This window comes from Ursus maritimus, unplaced genomic scaffold (assembly GCF_017311325.1).
Source record: "Ursus maritimus isolate PB19 unplaced genomic scaffold, ASM1731132v1 scaffold_1, whole genome shotgun sequence".
Classification (NCBI taxonomy): Eukaryota; Metazoa; Chordata; class Mammalia; order Carnivora; family Ursidae; genus Ursus; species Ursus maritimus.
This window is the reverse complement of record NW_024423343.1, coordinates 62,514,959-62,535,711: the sequence shown is the minus strand read 5'-3', so window position 1 is coordinate 62,535,711 and position 20,753 is coordinate 62,514,959. Positions and strand designations below refer to the sequence as shown.

Below are 20,753 nucleotides of genomic sequence, written 5' to 3'. Positions count from 1 at the left end.
ATTCCTATTTTTGGTTTTGTAGTCTTTGAAAATTGATGAAACTGTGGGGTACAACTAGGTGGCATTACCGGAAGTATTCGGATGCTCTGGATTTGCTTCTAGCTTTGCAGTAGCTCGTGCTGTATACCTTTCATGTGAAATATGTTCAGATCTAATGCCTTGGCAGATACGATCGTTACGTTTGAAATAGGATGATATGTAGAAACAGTGCAAATTGCAAAGCAGCAATCTGACCATTTTGGATTAAAACATCTTTAGCAGAGATTCTCTTGTCGCCTACTTCTCAGCCTGTTTCTTACCACGCCCACACAGAAAAGGACAATCTTCCTGTGATACGCTACAGAGGCTGCTTACTACCAGGGGCCACTGGCACTGGTAACCAGATCCAGAGCAGCTCCAGGGCTGAAGGGCTTGAATCTTAGTGCATCTATACACCGTTACCCGGGGGAGCTCTGCTGGGGAGCAATAGAAGCTTTCCTTTTTGAAAACGCTGAAGCGTCCCCGACTTTGTCTGCATCTCAGTGATTGGAGTCTGGGTTTAGAGGAGTTTTTCTTATAGAAGAAAAAAAAAAAAAACAAAAAAACTTTGGGTCTCAAATTTTCACATCAAGTTAATTTGACCTAAAGATTGACCAATAGCCCTGATTTTGTATCTAGAAAATTGAACCTAAAATATTTTCTCTGTCCTTTCTATGAGTACAGTGATAAAGAAGTTCTCTCCTAGAGAATCCACAGGTACATTTCAATTCTGGCAAGGGTCCTTGTTGTCCTAGGGCTCTGAGGAAGTTGACATTAGACAAAATCTGCCCTAACAGTCACGAGGACTCTGCGTGGTCTGAGGTCTCACTTCATATTTGGTCTAGGTTGGGTAAGTCCTGTTAGTTGTCTTAATTATCATTTAAAAAAACAAGTAAGTGTTCAACAGATTTGGGGCCTGATTCAAACCCAGACTGAATATTGCAGAATTATTGGTTTCAGGCTAATGGGACTTGGATGCTCTCTGGTTATTTCTTCTGTGCCTTATTCCAATATCATCACAGGTACCAACATAATTATGACCTTAAGAATAAATGGTAACAACAGGGATGGGATACCCATTTTGCCATTTCTATGCCATGAATGACTGGCATAAAATACTCTTTGGTCACAATTCTAGAAGTTCTCTTATCTTACCAGGGTTTTTGTCTTGTTCTGATTTGTCTTGGTATTGTAACCTTGATGTCTCAGGTTTTGCTTTTTTTTTAATTTTAATTTTAGCTAACAATTTTTTAAGAGCAGTTTTAGGTTTACAGAAAAATTAATTGAAAACTATAGAGAATCCCTATATATCCTCCTCCAAAACACACATAATTCCCCCTATTATTAACATCTTGTATCAGTATGGTACTTGGTTACAATTAATGAACCAGTATTGGTAGGTACATTATTATTAATTTAAGTCCATTACATAGGAGTTTACTCTTTGTATTGTACATTCTTTGGGTTTTGAAAACTGTATAATGACATATTTCCATTGACACTGTATCATACAGTATATCATACAGTACTGTATACTGCATTATATGGAAAATACCAAATATTTTAACCACCCTCAAAATTTTGTGTGCTTTCCCTATTTGCCCTTCCCTCCCCTCACTGAAACCCTGGCAACCTCTGATCCTTTTATTACCTCCAGAATTTTGCCTTTTAATAGATGTCACATAATTGCAATCATATAGAAGATAGCCATTTCAGACTGGCTTCTTCTACTTAGCAATATTTTGCTTAGCTTTTAAGTTTCTTGCATGTCTTTTTGTGGCTAAATAGCTCATTTCTTTATATTGCTGAATAATATTCCATTGTATGAATGTACCGTAGTTTGCTTATCAATTTATTATTGAAGGACATCTTGGTTTCTTCCAAGTTTGATGGTAATGAAAAAAAAAAAAAGCTGCTCTGAACATTTTTGTACAGACTTTTGCATGGACATGTTTTCAGCTCATTTGCGTATATGTCAAGGAGTGTGATTACTGGATCTTATTGGTATGAGTACCTTTAGTTTTGTAAGAAATCTCCACACTGCCTTTCAAAATGGCTGTATCATTTTGCATTCCCAATGAATGAGAGTTCCTGTTGCTTTACATCCTTACCAGAATTTGGTATTGTCAGTGTTTTGAATGTTAGTTATTCTAATAGGTGAGTAGTATTTTCTCATTGTCTTAGGTTTTTAATATAATGTATTACATAAAAGATTGTCACTGCCCAAAATACTCTGGACACTTAGCCACTAGAAATTTCGTTAGTATTTACTTGGTAATGAAAATGATTAAGAATGTGGGTTTTCTTCTGATAACATTCACTGTGATAATGCCTTCTTATGAGATAAGAGTGTGTGTACACCTAAAGTGTGTATTTATGTGTGTCTGCGTATCTGTGTATGTCTACTACTCTCTATTATACAAAGAGATAATAGGCAAAGACTTTTCTAGTAATAATACCATTGAAATGAAAATAGGCAGAGTATATCAAAGGTATTTTTGTTTCTAAAATTGAAATATGAGTATTCTATAGATCCTGATGTTATAAGAGGCCATGCTTGATGTTGTATAAAGCTAGCTTTCTGGCATGAGTAAGCCATTTCAAATTAAGCATTCCTACTTTTTGTATTCAGTTAAATTCACCCATGTAGATATAGCTATAGGAAGGAATTCGTCATTGTCCTTCCAAGTTATAATTTTTCTGTAGGCTTGGTGCATGTTTCTGCTTTAGATTTGATTATATTGCTTTGTAAATATTTCTGATGAGATAAACTTCCATTCTAGAGGGCTACTTTCTCAAGTATAAGGACTACTCTCGTAATTCTATCTTTAAAACACAGCACATTGCCTGTGTTAAAGAAAGAAATTTCATGATACTTGTAAAGTAAGGAAGACTTTATTTAAGAGGGACTATGGCAGTGGAGTTTTGCAGAAGGGGAGGGAGATGGGGCTCAACTCCTAATACAACAATGACAAGTAGAGATTTAGAATCACAGATCAGGGTGGGGATCAATGGATGGAAAATTACTGGGGCTAGTAGAATTCTCACTAGACTGATTCAACAGGATTCTTACTGAAGGCAGGCCAGGGTGATAAGATATGGAGGGTGGAGGATGAGAAATTTGATCAAGGATAATATTAAGGATAATCAGATACCAAGGAAAGAGGATTTTCCCTAAACTAACTCAGCAGAATTCTTGCTAAAACTGGACTAAGCAGGCCAAAGAGAGAGCCCAAGGTCGGAGCTTAGTTGAGAAGAGGATTCAGAGGAGCCTGACACAGATTTGGTCCAGGAGAGAGTCTTTGTCACCTGACACATAGTAGAATTTTAGTGAACATGTATTGTTATTATATGGATGGCTTTCCATCAAATACTACAGGAATCTATTAACAAAGTCCTAAAGACACCAGGCAAGCATTATAATTTAAGAAAAAAAGAGGGAAATCACTTCAATCACGTAAATAATTTTGTGTAATGTTCAAGACTAAGCTATTAAACAGAGCACAGATCTGGTTAAAAAATTAAACAACTAATATATGTGAACAGTTTCTAAGTGCAAAACAGAATCTCAATGATGACAGAAGTGCAGAGATAACATAGACATGTTCTTACTTTCTAAAAACAATGCACTTTAGTGGAGGAGGGTTGGGGGAGAAGGGAAGGGGAATTGTATTAGTGACATAGATTAAATATATATACAAATTTTATAAAGAAATATAATAAAAATTATCTTAAATTTAGGATGTACCTTAACTTGGACTAAACTTTAAATCTAGGTGGCAAATTCATTGATATCATAGTATATGGAAGCCTGATTTTCTAAACATTAGCATGCATAAAAGTTACCTTGAGTCTTTGTTTACTCATTCTCTTGGTCCCTACTCCTCGGTATCTGAGTAATTTGAAGGATCTGTGATTTTTCACTTTTAACAAGTACTCCAGCTTATTTTGTTACAGGGACCTGTAGGGCATGCTTTAAAGAACCCTGATCGGTACGCTCTACAGTTTTCCTCCCTGTTGAATGGTTGATGTTAGAAAGTACTGCCTGAGAATAGGGTGATAGGGAGATCAGCCCAAATAAAGGAACCAAAAGAATATGCCAACAAGATTAACTTCATGGCCCCTTACAGAGGTGTGGTTGAAAAGAGGATTGTCCTAGAAGTCTGAAAATGAGAAAGCAAACTAATCAGAGAGACCAGCACAAAAATTCTGTCCAAGATTAGAACATTTTAAGAAAGAATGAAATGCATATTTTGTAAATAGAATATTTTCTAAATAGATAAAATATAGTACATCATCAATATTCAATGAATTGTTTATTTCAAAGATATGAGTTACGGTATTTATAACTATAGGGAGAGTGATAAATACCCAAGAAGTCCAAAAGTGGGGGAATGACTAAGTTAATAAGTATCACTATCCCAATGTATTTTATTTTCACTGCTTTAAAGAATGATGTTATTTAGAAAGTATCTAACATAATGTGATATCAAAAGAAAAATGAGAAATGATATGACTGTTTCTGCCTAATATATTTATGTATATGTGGTGAAATTTTAGGTGTTTTGAATTCTAAAATTTTCTTCAATATTATATGGTACTCACAAAATCAAATACTAGAATCTAAAACCTAGATGAGGTGGATCAATAATATCTGGAATCAGACACTTTGGTCATGAATTTTTAACAGTTAAGAGTAAATAATTTTTGCCTTTTGGCCAGACCCACCGTCTTCCAGTAATTTGCCGAAATAACCAACACAGAGGGAAGAGGAGAGGCATCCGCTATATGTTCTCTAGGTCTTTTAGAAAACATGAGGTGGTTCCTTTGCTATATACTTGCCAATCTGCAGGAAAGGTGATATAAACATCAGGTGAATGGCACTGTTCAAAAAGGAACACCCTACAAATGTTACCATGGCAAGCTGGAAGAGTCTATAGTGTTACCCAGCATGCTCTTGGCAATGTTGTAAACAAACAAATTAAGGACAAGATTCTTGTCAAGAGAATTAATGTGTGTACTGAGCATATTAAGCACTCTAAGGGTCTAGATAGCTTCCTGAATCATGTGAAGGAAAATGATCATAAAAAGAGGGAAGCCAAGGAGAAAGGTACTTGTGTTCAACTAAAATGCCAGCCTGCTCCATCCAGAGAAACACACTTTGTAAGAACCAGTGGAAAGGATCCTAAGCTGCTGGGATCCATTCCCTGTGAATCCATGGCTTGATAAGTGACAAAAGAATAAAAGACCTCTGGACTGTAAAAATGTTTCCTTTAGTTGAGTAGAAATGTGGTATGCCCTCCCCCAAAGAAATATTTAAAACAAAAAAACAACGATGACAACAACAAAAATTTAAAAAACACAAAAAGTAAATAATTTTTAAGTAAAAAGGTGTTTTGAAATTACATTATTATCAAGCTCCAGGTAAACTCTAAAGCAGTGATACCCCCATCTGGCCAATTATTAGAATCGTTTGGGGGACTTTTTGGAGATATGGATTCCTTAGAATCTAGACAAGTAGTTAAGTTTCTGCAGTTCTGAGTTTAGCTCTGGAATCTGAATTTTTTGAATACTATATTGATGGCCTTATTGATTAGCAGAGTTTGGTGACCACTGCTGTGGGGACGACAATTTATGTCTTCAAGAATTTCTGCAATGATCAATATATGCCAAGAAAATGCAAGTTAAAAATAATGTCAAATTCTAGAATGTTTAATGTCTATAACATAGTAAATACAGTAGAAGTTCAGAGGAGGGGAAGAATAACATGAAGAGGATTATTTGGAAGGATCTTCTTGAACGAGAATCTCATAAGCATTGGTGGCACAAGTAGCCTAAATCCTGGAAAAACCATCATCATCTTAGCAACCTTCATGTTAATATGAGGAGTAATGGCACTGTGAGACACGTAGAGATAGCAGTAACACAGTCGGCCCATTTGGGGATGCCAGGTCTTTCACCAATCCAAAGTGTAAGCCCTACATCCTTTCCTCAGAGCTCCAGGTCCCTTTCAGGCTTTTCCTCTTGAGCTGGCTCTTGGTTTTGAGGCAAGGGCTACCTCCTGGTTGAAGAGGCTTTTCAGCACTTCAGGCTGGGAAGCTATGTGAAGTCTATAAATCATTGTTTCTTAAGGTGAGGAAAGGCACATCAGCATATTTGTGCAAAGACAAAATCTTTATTATTTATGTTTATTAAAAGGAATTATGGCTTTTAAAAGACAGAGAATCAATCACAGAGTTAGTTGAAGTTGAACCTTTACAAATAGATATGATTTGCTTTCCCAGAACACGAAAGGTGCAGGTCAGAGTCATTTCAGTGATGGGGACCTCATACACCTAAGTCTTTCTTCTGTCGACTCAATTTCTTCTTTAATACAAATGCTGTTTAAACTTACATTCCTCTAGCTTATGTTGCCTAAACTGACGGTAAATTCATTTTATGCCACATGGGACCTAAGAGTAGGAGGTCAACAAATATTTTGTAAAAGAAAAAAGCCAATAGCAGCTTGACTAGAGTTGACTGAGGAATGGGCATAGGTGAGGCTGGACGTGACTGGTAGTCATAACTTAGCAGGACATTAGGTCCCAGAATGAGGAATTTTGTCTTGGCCCTACAGTGAGGGTTTCTGAGAAGGATAATGAGAAGATAAATGTGAGTTTTGAGGAAGAAAATCAGCCAACAGTAAAGAAGATGGATTAAAGAGAGGAGGAACAGGAAATGCAATTAGCACACTAATTAGCTAATTACCATGTGAGGAAACCTGGGCTATGCTGTTGGCAGTGAAAAGAAAAAGAAAGTGGATAACAACGAAGTTTTTCAACTCAATTAGAGTAATATTGATTAATCACCTACTAAGTGCCAATCACTCTTCTAGGCCATTAGGACATCAAGTGAACAAAATGGAGCATATATTCTGTCAGAAAAACAAACATAAAGAGCAATAACAAATAAATACAATAAATAATATGCATTATATATATATCATGTTGGAAATTTTAAGTGTTATAGAAAAATAAAAATTTGAGCAGAGTAAGGGGGTTAGAGCAGGAGTTTGCCATGTTACATTGGATGGTCAGGGGAAGCCTCACTGAGAAGGAGCAAAAGTTTGAGGATGGTGAGAGAGTGAGGCAATACCCTAAAAGAAGAGCCTTTCAGGCAGAAGAAAAAGGAAGGGCAAAGACCCTAAAGTGGGGATATGTCACTAATAGCCACATTTTGAATTTAAAATCTATCCCAAGGCAAGATGCTCAATTGTACCACTCACCAACTACTGAAAAGGAGGATTTTGCTGCTGGAAAGAATCTTCTTCCTTCCAAGTTCTGCTTCAGGCCAAATTGGATTAAATTTCAAAAGGACAAAGGAAATAGAGTGAATTAGGGAGTCAGCCTTGGGCCATACCCATGGTTAAAATCAGTGAGAGAAATGAAGGTGATAGGAGAAGTCAGAGAGAAACCAGGATCTAGTCTGTCCTTAGAGTTGCAAAGAGGGCTTGGCTAAGAAAAGGAGACTCCCAGGTACCAGTGCTGCAAAAAGATGAAGGAGAACACAGACTGCAGAAACAAAAACGCAGTGGGGTTGAGGGAAGGGGTGTTGGGGTTATGAAGGCCGTTGATGACCCTAGAGGGAGCAGTTTCAACTGAGTAAGAGCACGGTCATGTTTCCTATACCAGAAACAGTGGACAACCTGTGTTCTTATCCTAGACAAGTTGATTTTCAACAATCCATTAAGGATATTTTAATAATGTTCTGAAGTCCATCTTTGATAAAAAGTGTTGACAAGTTTGAAAGAGTAAAATGAAATGTGTTAGGCTTCAAACTGAGGAGATATGCAACTTCTCCTTCCCCTTTGCTCTTCCGTCTGCTCTGATTTCAGAACAAGGCACAGTTTTGACATGTTAAAGATCTGAAGTCTCCACGTGCTTTGGTGGGGAGATGCTGCAGTATTGCTCAATTTGCAGAAATTCTCTGGCCTAAAGTATAGTTTTCCTCAAGTCTTCACCAAAGCTTGTATTTTATTAATGCATCAAGTCTTTTTCTAGGACACGGTGATGTTCTGGTTTTAGAAGGCCAGCAGAAACATACGGGTTATCCTAGGGTTAAGAGGGGAGCCTGTCAGTATTTGGTAGCCTTACAATAGCTCCCTTACTGAAAAATTTTAAAGGATTATAAACATTAAAACGTAGCAATAAGCAATGATTCAATACACATATGTTCAATGTTAATAAAAAAATGTACAGATATCAGGGGTTTATAAAATTGGTACAGTCAGCCATGCTTCCTGCTTCCTGTGCTATGACCTAGAATTCGTTCTTTAAGACATCTTTTTATGTTATGTAGTGAGCCTATCAGAAAAAGTGCTTTGAAAGCAGTGGGAGATTAGCCATTTAAAGAATGGAAAAACATCTTAATGTAAAAAAAGAGATGGACTTGGTATTCCGGAAAACAAATAGGGAAAGTGTGTTAAAGTTGATGTGATAGGTGGTGGAAGTTATTTGGAATTTCAGGATTGATGGTAAAGACCCTTCGGAAGATCAGATTCATATTTAAGGTCAATCCCTTTGCCCTTATTCTCTTCTTGCCTCTTCCTTCCAGATTCCAATCATCCTGCGCCTGTTAAAACCTGCTCAGGAAAGGATCCACTGTTACAGTCTTTTATAACTTCATATGAATTTAAATCAGTGTGTTACCTCTCCCAAGTGTATTTACATGTTAAACAGGAAAGGAAGGCTGCGTCTCCATTTAAAATAATTACAAATCAGCCTGCTCGGATCTGTATGAAAAACCTAAGAAATTTTTTTCGGTTGTTTTTTGACTTAGTAGTTGCATTTTTGTATATATTATTTGTTAGCATTTTATAGCAAAGGAACTGTATAGTTCCCAAAATTGCAACATGATGAGATTCTCATTGCTTTTAATTAACCTGCCTTTTTCTTTCTTAACTCCACAATTAATTTGGCTAAATTGGTTAACAAACGAAAAATCGTAACTACACTAGTTGCATATTGCTTTTACTATGTACTGTTTAATGCTTCCATCATTATGTTTCACATGAGAAAAATCTTAAAATCTAGATTTAATATTCTGTGATAAAAATCACCATTTTGTCCTTGAAGGCATTGTCCCAGAAATGATATTTTAGCACTATTGGTTTCATTTCTTGGAAGAGAAAAACGTCAGAGTAGTAGTAAGATAGTAATCTAGTATATTTGGTATTATGAGACTCAAGGATTCAGCCATAAAAAGAAATCTTTACTGAAGAAAAAATTGGCATATTTTTTTAAGAGGAAGAGAGTTGAATTGCTATATTTGACTGCAAATCTGGCAACGCTAAATGGGGTTACTTAGAAATGAAAGTTTTCCTAAAGCTTTTTATTTGCATTAGTTATTGTAATTGCATTGATAATAGAATTCTTAATTTTTATAAGCACAGAAGTATGCATTGTTTTTTTTAATCCTATAATATCCCCAAATATTTAAGACATATGCTTTATAGAAACAGTGTCAAGAGTTCAGAAATAACAGAAGTAAAACCAATGAATCACCAAAGTAGTAGTTAGTACAAGTTTATTGTACACACACAAAAAAGACAGTCTGCAGACTGGGAGCCCTCAAACCAAAACATGGAATGAGGCTCAGAGGAATATTGTTGTAAAGCAATTTATATAGTGAGAAAGCAGTGACTGTTTATTCTTCACAGTGATTGGTTATAATATTAGAATTTTCTTAAACAATAGGGAATTGGTCAGTGGTTACCTCGTAACAACCTTGAGAAACAGTCTAAGTTTTGCTTATGATTTCCAGAGGTATTAGCAAGAAATGACCTGGGTCAGGTTAGTCTTGTGAACTAAGCTAAATTAAGCTTTGCTTACATGACTAACTGGTTTTGTCTGTTCAGGAAATCTTCAAGATTGATCTCCGTTTGTTGTTGTTGTTGTTGTTTATTTGAACCATTCCCCCTTTTGGTTATTCTCGCAGCAGGCTGAGAGCAGACCAAGCAGTATAGCATTATTCGCCATTACTACCTATCCTTGATGTAATCAGACTGAAGAATCACATGTTTGGTGTTTGCATTCAATATGCTGGAGGGCTTTGTAGTCCTTGGCTTCATCATTTATGTGGTTATTGTTGGTTTGATCTATTTGTCTGATCCTGATGGATACCATTTGGCAAGTGAGTGGCTGCCAACCGGCTTTTAAAAACCCTCGAGGTGATACAGTGCAGTAGAGATGTTTGTGTGGTGACCATAAGGAGAAAAACAGCAAAGGGTTGAAACATTCACCAGAGGACAGCTTCTCACAAGATAAGATTTAACCAATTAAATGTCTCAAATGGGTTATAATGTTTTAGAAGTGATTTGCATCGGCACAACATGATGGGTTAGCGAGCATCCTCACGCTTACTTGGGACAAGATGAACCCTAAGGGTGCTTAATTTTAGGAGGTGGTGTTGCAGGTGGGTTTCCACCTAAATTAGGCCTGTATATGAGAGGAGCAATCAGATGATTTAATGAGAGGCATCTTTATGGAAACAAAAGAGAAAGCTCAATAGTTTGAGCAATTTATAAATACATTTTCTGAGTTTGAAGAGCAGCCAGTTGAGATTTCCAGACGCGGGGTTCTAAAGCATCTTCGGGTGGAGTGAGAGCAAGCAGGAACGATTGGACAGATTTTCCTGGTTTGCAGTGTGAATGTCTCTAGTGATCTCTCCAAGTGTCCACTCAGCAACAGGCATGAAGATTGTCCACACCTCAGCTGTTATGGTGATTTCTCAGAAGTTTATATCAAGTTGTCCAGCTTTAGCTTGCGTGGCTTCAAGAAGAAGACAGTTTTAGTTTCATAGTGACTCCAAGTCAAAAGAGTGGGAGAAAACTGTAAATGTTAGTTTGAAAAATTCTAGCCAAATATAAGAGGAAGCTAGAAGAATTTAGGATCCAGTCCAGTGTATAGATAGAAAACAAAACCTCAAGAATGTTAACAGCACTAGAATCTGATATCCACGAAAGTGCATTACTGAAGTATAATTTTACTCTCTATAATCGTCCCCATTTCTATCAAAGATAACCACAGTTAAGACTAATTTGTTTGTAAATTAAGTCTGATTTCAATAAACTTGCCCTGGCTATTTACATAAGGGTAGCAAGAATAGTGATTGATCATCTAGTTCTTTTAAATGTACTTTGCTGGAACTTTTCATAGAGTATCTCAGATTGGAATCCAAAAGCCTCTCAAGGCTAGGAAACCATGCCAAGGATTTGCCCAATTGTGTCCTGTTTCAAGGAGAACAGATTCATATTGAATTTATGCAAATGTATCTACCGTCATGAAAAATAAGAATATTTAATAAGAGTTTCTGAATTCTGGAGGGATCAGATATGGAGAAAAAGATGTGTTTCAACTTAACCAAATTGCTGTCAGTTATGGATAGATTGACAGGGAGTAGAAAAGGAGGTCCTTTAAATCTGGAAACAAAATATTAAATAACTAGTAATATTTTAAATGAAGTCATCAAATTTATAATCATTTTCATCAGTTCAATGTTGTATAAGTCTTGTTTTGTTTCATCTTGGGCTAGCAGCTTTATGAATCAATTAGGTTTTCATTAGAATTTTAGAAATTCTTACCAGTTGAGTGTTATGACCTTGGAGTTACCATAACCCTGCAACTTAGAGTTCTTATTGGGGTCTTTTCTAAGAATCTTCTTGAAGATGCAGCACTTTTTTTTTTTCTATTTAAGTTCAATTAGCCAACATATAGTACATCATTAGTTTCAGATGTAGTGTTCAATAATTCATCAGTTGCATATAATACCCAGTGCTTTTGCCAAATAGTTGATTGTAATTGTATTCAGAGAAGTAAAACAATAACTCATTGTGAGTGACAAAGGACTTTTAAAGAGCCAGGGTTAAAGATCTAGTAAGAGCTCTCTCTCTCACACACACACAAATAATGCAATTCACAAGTAAGTTTGGTTTTTGGTGTGATTTACACTAGTTTAAGATAATAACTGGAATTGTGACTAATAACATCAAATTTTTTAAAGGAGTCCATATAATTTTGAATTACTTATTTTAATGATATATATGTCCCATATAAATATGATCTAAGAAAGTTAAACATTACTTATTATTTGACAATGTTCTCCGTGAAATTTAATATATCAAATAAGCTTAAATAAACTAACTTTTTTTTATTTATTTCATTCAGATTTGATTTGAGGAGGTTTGTTTAAAATGTCAAATGATTTTTTTTAAATGTCAAAAGATGTAAAATACTTATCAAATAGGATCATAGGTCTTTGTGAGACCATACTTTGTTATCCATTCAACCAAAGTGAAATTAAAAGATGTCAAAGGCAAATAAAGTTACTAGTTAACTAGTATGTTCAACTGTAGAATTTAGCTCTTTTAATATAGAAGACTTAATGTTTTTCTTTAAGGAATCCAGGAGCTTATAAAGACAACATGAAGCACAGGAAATTATTTTCATAAGACACAGAATCTTTGTTTCCTAGGCAGATTACATTAGATGTAAAGAAAAATGTTTGTCTACAATTTCTTATGAAGAGCAGACCAATGACCTAAAACAAACTTTGTCATCTTAACAGAGAGAAAAGCGAATTATAGTTTTGTACCAGTATACTTTTGATGTTAAAACTCCCCTCTTCCTTTTTACCTTTTTAACTTAAATCCATTCCCATCTTAGCTTGACTACATATAAATTCCTTTCTGAAGATTTCTTTTCCACAAACCTACAATTTTCTATATCCTTTCAGCTTTTGTCCCATCTTTTTCCTTTCTTATTCTGGAAAAATTATATTACTTTAAGACAAAATTACTTTCTTTTTTCCTTTACAAAAAACCAAAACCGTTAAAACCAAAAAAATTGTCCTTCATATCTTGCCCTTACCCACCCCCTCAATTCGCCTTATCCACTTTTCACATATAGTGATTTTTTTCACCCTTATTTATTATTTTTAGTAGTTTTAATTACATATGTTAATTAAAATTCTTAACTCTTAGTATCCTTAATTCCTAGTGAAAACTAAGAAGTAAGTAATTGTGGACTGACAAATTTTTAATTACATCTCATAATTTCTTAGAGTATATTCTACCACCTAGTAAGTTTTCAATGTGGCACAAAACATGTTTATTAATAGACTTGACTATCTTTTGTCTATCTAAAAAAATTAAAAAGCCAAAAGTAGATGAACTTATGTTTATCATTTAATGTTTCTTACTTGGAAATTATTTAGATATATGATGAATATTCATTATTTAGTTTAATTTAGTATAAGCCTTTATTTATATTTATTTAAATTACTTTTAACAGTTTTGCTTGAATTAGATATTAAACAGCTGTTATTTTTCAGTAATTTTTCTTGTTGACCACTTTTGAAGACATAGAGATAGTCTGAGCTTATTTGATTAGTAAAGCCAGGTAGAAAAAGTTATGTGTTTCCATTACATTTAATATTTACAACTCTGAAGACATGCCTGTTTTTATTAAACCCACAAACTTAAACTAGTTTTTATTTATAAGAGATTACCCTAGATCGTTTAAACTTCAAAAATATTTGGGTTAGTTTCTATATTTCTTAGAGTTTTAGGAATACTTAATTTATAAAAGCACTTATTTTTCTTTATACCAATCAAATAGATCTCTTTACAAATTAATTTCAACAGTATCCTCTGGAGGTAGAAAAATATCATATATTTATAACATGTATCAGGTGGACTAAGTTACAGTTACCTGCTCAGATGGCCACAGAATTTTAATAGAGATTTTTTATTTGCATGCTGCAAGGATCTTTTTAAAGCTATTTTCAGAGTAATTTTTCTGTTAGAAGCTTCTAAATGCCAAAGAATGCACTCCATTGTCTCTAAGAAGTTTGGGATCCTCTCTTTTGAGGGTGCCCCTTAAGGTGGACTTACTTAAGTTAAAGTTTCTCTACCTTAGCCACTACAGTTTCAGAAGTTCATACATTTTTCCAAAAAGGCAGAAAATCCTGATCCATAGACCAGATCAAACCCATTTTTGCCTTTAAATTCCTTAAGAAATCTTACCTATGAGGAGCCCTGTTTTCCAACAATTATTCCAAAACACGGGGAATTACTTATTTTCCCCCCTTTTGAAGAGAATAGGACCAAGAAGCTTCGTTAAACAAAATGCAGTTATGCGAAGAAAGTCAGAGAGCCCAAAATGCAAAGAAAACAGAGCTTGGATCCAAGAGGGACTTATTCTCAAATTCCAGGGTTGCCAAGAAAGCAGAGACCTCAGCAAGTACCAGCACCTGTTTGCTTATAGGTCTTGGAGTCATTGGGCATCTTCTCTGGATCCCACTTTTGATGCCATGAAATGTCAAAAGTTCAGAAATAAAAGAATTAAAACCAGTGAATCACCAAATTATTAGTTAGTACAGGTTTATTGTACACACACCAAAAAGACAGTCTTCAGACTGGGAGCCCTCAAACCAAAACATGGAATGAGGCTCAGGGGAATATTGTTGTAAAGCAGTTTATATAGTGAGAAAGCAGTGACTGTTTATTCTTCACTGTGATTGGTTATAATATTAGAATTTTCTTAAACAATAGGGAATTGGTCAGTGGTTACCTCGTAACAACCTTGAGCAACAGTCTAAGTTTTGCTTATGATTTCCAGAGGTATTAGCAAGAAATGACCTGGGTCAGGTTAGTCTTGTGAACTAAGCTAAATTAATCTTTGCTTATATGACTGTTTTTGTCTAATCAAGGAATTTTCAGGGTTGATCTCTATTTGTTTTTTATTTTAACAGGATTAAGAGAGAAAATAATGTTTTATTAAAACATTCCAAAACTTGACATTAAAAAGATGAAAAAAATTATGTTTTCCCTTCCCCAGCAAAGAGCAGCAAAAGAACATTTGGTAGGAGAAATAAGTGAACCAAGTGAGAAGGCATGACTGGGTTGGAACCTAGAAAGACCCTAGTTAAATTTATTTATCTGCCCTACTACTAGAGTAGTTTAAGTAAAATCTTGGGGATGGTGGGGAGGGAGGAAGAGGAGGGAAGAGAGAGAGACAGTGACAGAGAGACAGAGAGAAAGTGTGTGTGTGTGTGTGTGTGTGTGTGTGTGTGTGTGTGTGTGTGTAAGAGAGACAGTCCAAAATATAGACAGAGAAGCAAGCTCAGAGGGAAGAATTTGAGTTCCAAGTAGAAGAAGATATTTGATTATCTTTCAAGTTTATGGTTTGACACTAGCAATGGCTTTTGTTGCTTTGGAAACATCATTTCACCTTCTTGCATCTGAATTTTTCTGAGAAAAACATCCACTTAATGTCACAATAGCCTCACAGGAACAATTTAATAGTTCCTGCTAAAAGCCTGTAAGAACGCTTAGTATAGAAGATACAGTTTTGCAAAGGCATTTGCAGCCTCTGTCAATCTTAATTTAACAGACTGAGAATTTGATGGGTTTATTACCAAGCCATCAGTTGTACAGAATAGAAGGCAAGACAATTCTTTAGAAATTGTTAAAATGCTAGTTAAATAATGACCAGAAAATTGCAAGTTGACCTTCTTCAGTGGCATTTCTAAAATATGGCTTCAATATGCCCCGTTTTATTTCCCCATTTTATTTTTTTTTTATTTTTTTATTTTTTTTAAAGATTTTATTTATTTATTTGACAGAGATAGAGACAGCCAGCGAGAGAGGGAACACAAGCAGGGGGAGTGGGAGAGGAAGAAGCAGGCTCATAGCGGAGGAGCCTGATGTGGGGCTCGATCCCACAACGCTGGGATCACGCCCTGAGCCGAAGGCAGACGCCCAACCGCTGTGCCACCCAGGCGCCCCTTATTTCCCCATTTTAAATGATAGCTAATTGGAAAAAATTCCCATGGGATGCCTTTGATGGGATCTTTGGAGAAAATTTCCTTCCTCTATATTTGTTTTATGAGCTGTAGAATCTTCTCTTGATTTTACCACATCTGGAGGATCTGGCTCTATCTATCACTAGAGGAACTGCCAGCATTTGAGAAGTTCTGTGTCACACTAGGACCCCAGACAGAACTTAAGAGGGGAAAAATACCATATTTTGCTTGGTATAAATGCAAAAGTGTTTGTCCACAGCTTCATTTTTGTGAGCGCCAATAATTCTTTAATACATTGCTAGTACGTGGCCCTAAAGATGAAGATAGCTGACAATCCCTTGGGTAATGTTATTGGAACTTTCAATTCACTTGCTGATTCTCACTTATTCCTGGGATAAAAGTAGAAAAATCCTTCAAATAATGATTCAAAGGAAGGGATTGATCCCAATGAGGTAAGTATAGGATATTTAATAATAGTTGATTGTTTGAACCAACTTCCTTTACTGATGGGAGGTCTATCATTCTATCTGGGATAGTGAAACTGTTTCATGAGCTTGCTGCTAAATTCCTAAAGTAGAATATTAGGACACCCTTTAAAAATTGACATTTAAGGAGCCAATGAGGTAAACAACTCTATGATACAGTTTAATAAATTAAAATGCAGTGATTATAAAATTATTGTCCTTGTAACTAACTTTATAAGATATTAATGTCATAGAAGTAAATGAAAGTGGGCTTTGAATTTACAACACTAGGAAACATCTCAAGGTAGATATTTTCACCTAATTTTTTTCTGATAGCATATCTATTAAATAATAAATACAAGCAAACACAATATTTATTAGATCAAAATTCAAACGTATTTAAATTAATATTACTTTATAGTTATAATTATGTTTTAGTAAAATGAACACATAAGGCAGCACTAACTGTTTCTGGTTTTCAAATCTCAAGTTTTCCATTTTTTCCAATCAAGCTTTTAAATATGTTAAAAAATTTTCCTGATTTTACTTTGAAGTTCAAATTTTAAAATCAATAAATGAAAATAAAAAACACCAATACCTTTTATTTCTAAAACAAAACCAATGTTTTAAACATTTATGATACAGTTTATAGTTTCCTTAGCTGTAATGTAAATATAAAATTAATTAGGTCTTTTCCAAATTTGGAAACCTTTGGCCCCTAAAGACAACTCTCAGAAATATTAATTCACTCATCTGCAGCGGCAAAAGAATGTCAATGAGGTTGCGCCACTAGTGTGCTAATCTTGCAGTAATTATGTGCCTTGGACTTTACCTTGAAGTGCTTGCTTATTTGTTGGCATTTAGCCTTCAAAGTAGTATTGAGCTTAAGACAAGTACATGAATGAATTACATATGACATTTATGGCAAGACTCTAGAGTCTCATTTCCTCTCTAAACTCTTAAAGCGTTAAATCCTTTGAAGTTTTAAGTGTTTTAGTGAAATAAACTTGTCTTATATTACCTATCCATTTCATTTTTCTTACTATAGATGCATAAGACAGGGGACCGGCCGTAGGTGGTTCATTAATTCATTCAAGGAACATTTACTAAAAGTCTCTTTTTCTTTAGGCAGTGAACAAGGTGGTAAAGGTTTACAATTTAGTAGTAGAGATATACACTAAACCACACATTTCACATATCTATCTGCAGATGAAATTATGAGAAACACCATAAAGAGAAGAACAGGATGAGACAAGTGCATATAACAGAATATGGCTTAACATAGAGGGGTCATGAGTCTCTAGAAGAAAGGTAGTTAAAGGGAAGGGGAACATCCCAGGAAAAGCAACCCGACAGTTCTAGGGATATATTCATTCGTATATTTCCTGGACAGAACTGGACAAAACTATAGGGCCATAACTGTAATTGAATAGGATTTTAATTACTACTTTATAACATATAGATTATTTTATGATAGATTTAAAGTCAAGATTATTGACATACTGCCCTCTAAAACTTCTTAAATTTTTCTTCACAATCCTTCCTACCCAACCTCATGGATTGACTCAATGATTACAAAAGTATTTTGCAGTGAATAGATCTGATGGGTGTTCATGGGTGATTATTTGTGAAAAATTCATGGGTATGTATACTTCAAATCAAGATCTGCAGAGTGTCTACCTGCCATGAGGTTTCCCTTCATTTGACTGCCACCCAGGCTACTGCTGAGTCCTGAACACCTGCAAAAAGTAAAAAAAAAGCTTACTGCTAAGTTTTATTATGTTAGACTTTTTAAAGCTTCCAATAGCTGATGTATTTTATGTGATATGTCAAAATATAGTAGCGTAGCTTTAAAAACTCTTTATAGTCAATGTGATCTCCAACCTACATTTCCAGCATGTCACCCACTACTTCCCGACACAAATTCTGTGCTTTGGCCAAAGTAGTTCATTTACTTTTCCCCTAATGTACCCTAAGTTATCTCACTTCCAAGAAATCCCCACCATTTAAAGTGTCCCTCCCCCAATTTCTCTTCTTTAAAAGCCTACTCAGTCTTCATATCACTAACCACTTCATCCAGAATAATTTTTTTTATCTGAATTCCAATTTTAGAAATCATGCAAATTCCCTAATAACATTCCATATTCCTGGATCCCCATCTGTTTGGTAGCACTTACAAAGCTGTGATTGCCTTCCTTGTGTTAAAATTTCAAGTACACTTTGTTTTCATTATTTTGTATGTAGGCTCCATTTATGCAACTGGTCTATATTCTTGGATAGTTTATCTTTAAATCCTTGAAGGCAAGGTGCTTTTCCCATATTCCATGTTCAATAAATGCATGTTGCTAGGTTGATGAAAAAGAACAGAGACGTAGTAATAACCACCAAGCAAAAGAACTACTGTATCATCATCACTAGGACTTTCTGGCTCCCTATATTAATAGGCAGGAGGTACAATTCCATAACAGATTAATTGCTACCAATCATGAAGAAGTTAAAATACTATCAGAATTTAGAAGCTATACTGGAATCATAATGAAGTTTCTTAATTCTGTGCCAAGCCCATACATAGTTTGAGTGTCTGCTATTGTTTAACTGGCCTTATTTATTTAGTGGTAATCATTTCCTGCGATGGTGTAGAACATTGAATTGGAATGGATATAAGTCTAGCCTAGAACACATATCCTAGTGTTAGTTACAGGTAGCTCAGCATTAGATATTGTATGCAATTGTACGTCAACCATGAAGATAAGCCCAGCCAGTTTTCAGGATTGCAAATCATCTCAAATTTAAAGGTCTGCTTTTTTTTTTCTGTTTTCACTGTGATTGGTTTTCATGAGAAGGCAAACTGTAGGACTATTTGCTACATACAGATACCCTCTTTTCTCTTAAATTATTGATAAAAAAATAGAAAAAAAAGGCTTATCAGTAAGGAATAGGTTACTTCAATTTCTATTGATAGCTGGCTGATTAATTAAGACACACTTACTAAATGTAAGTTTATTAATTATAAATGTTAATTTACTACTGATACATTTATTAAATGTTACCATGCAACATAATACATACAGCCATAAAAAGGAGTATGTATTTCTCTATATGCTGATATCAAGACATCTCCAAATATATGAAGTGAACAAGCAAGGGGCAGATCAGTGTGCATGATATGCTCCCATCTGTATAAATATAATAAAAAAGTATGGGTGGAACTACATATATGTGAAAAAAAAGTATCAGAAAGATTATATAATAGGCTGATCATGCTGATGACTTTGCAGGAGAGAGGAGATTATTAAAATGAAGAAAGGAAAGGGAAACTTTTTGCTGAATAACACTTTGTATTTTCTTAATGTTGAACCATATGACTATCTTACTACTAAAAATTAAATAATATTCAAAAATTTCAGTTTAAGTAAGTTACTGTGTTGGATAATCACAGAAATGCAGAAGAATATTGTAGTGTTAATTTAATAAGAAGACATTAAAAACAAATGATAGAAAATAGTTCATGTTCATTCACCCATTAAAATAATGAACAAGTGTATGGAAAATAAAAATAAGTGCAATAGATTAAGAATCTACATGATTTTAGATAGGCCAAAATATATTTTTGCATAGATTTTTTTTTTAATCCAGAAAGTCTTCCAAATGTTAGCAAATAATTATTGCTGAATGGTAGGTTTTCCTTTTTCAGCTTTTCTGTACTTTCTAAATTTTCTACATAAATAATATATTGAGGAAAGAAATTATCTGAAAAGAGAGGAACAGTGAATTACACGAAAAACATAAAGACAACTACTTAGGACTTGAATACTAATAAAATGAACATTTTTTAACTTATTACTTTAACTCCCACAAAATGCATTTCTTATGAAGCACCCATCATGGTACAGCAGAGAGAGACAGTGCTAAACACAAAAGACAAAGCCCCTTCCATCATGGAACTCACATTTTGACAATATAGAGATACAAAAATAAACATATGTTAGGAAATGATGGGTGCTCGCTTCGGCAGCATATATACTAAAATTGGAAATGATGGGTACTATGAAGACAAATGAAGCAGGATAGAGAGCAAGTTGTTAAACTGATGAGACACTTTGAATTAAAAGTGTAGTTGGAAATAGAAGCTATGACAGCAAGAATCCTCTTCTCGTTCCTCATATTAGGTGAAAAGATTTAAATATTTCAACTATTAAATATGATATTTGTTGCAGATGTTTTTGTAGACATTTTTTATTGGTGATGGGGTGTCCTTTATATTCCTAGTAGTCTATGAGCTGTTATTGTGAATTTTGAGTTTTATCAAAATTTTTATGTATTCGTTGAGATAATCATATTTTCTTCTTCATTCCATCAATGTGGTAAAATACATTAAATAATTCTCAAAAGTTAAATCAAAAATACATTCCTGGAATAAACCAACTT

At 34.7% G+C, this 20,753-nt stretch overlaps 1 protein-coding gene across 2 annotated transcripts in view; it reads left to right on the top strand.

Annotated features, from left to right (window-relative positions):
• The window catches only part of B3GALT1 (beta-1,3-galactosyltransferase 1), a 515,592-nt gene that overhangs the window by 180,089 nt on the left and 314,750 nt on the right, over positions 1 to 20,753 (top strand). The window lies entirely within an intron of this gene.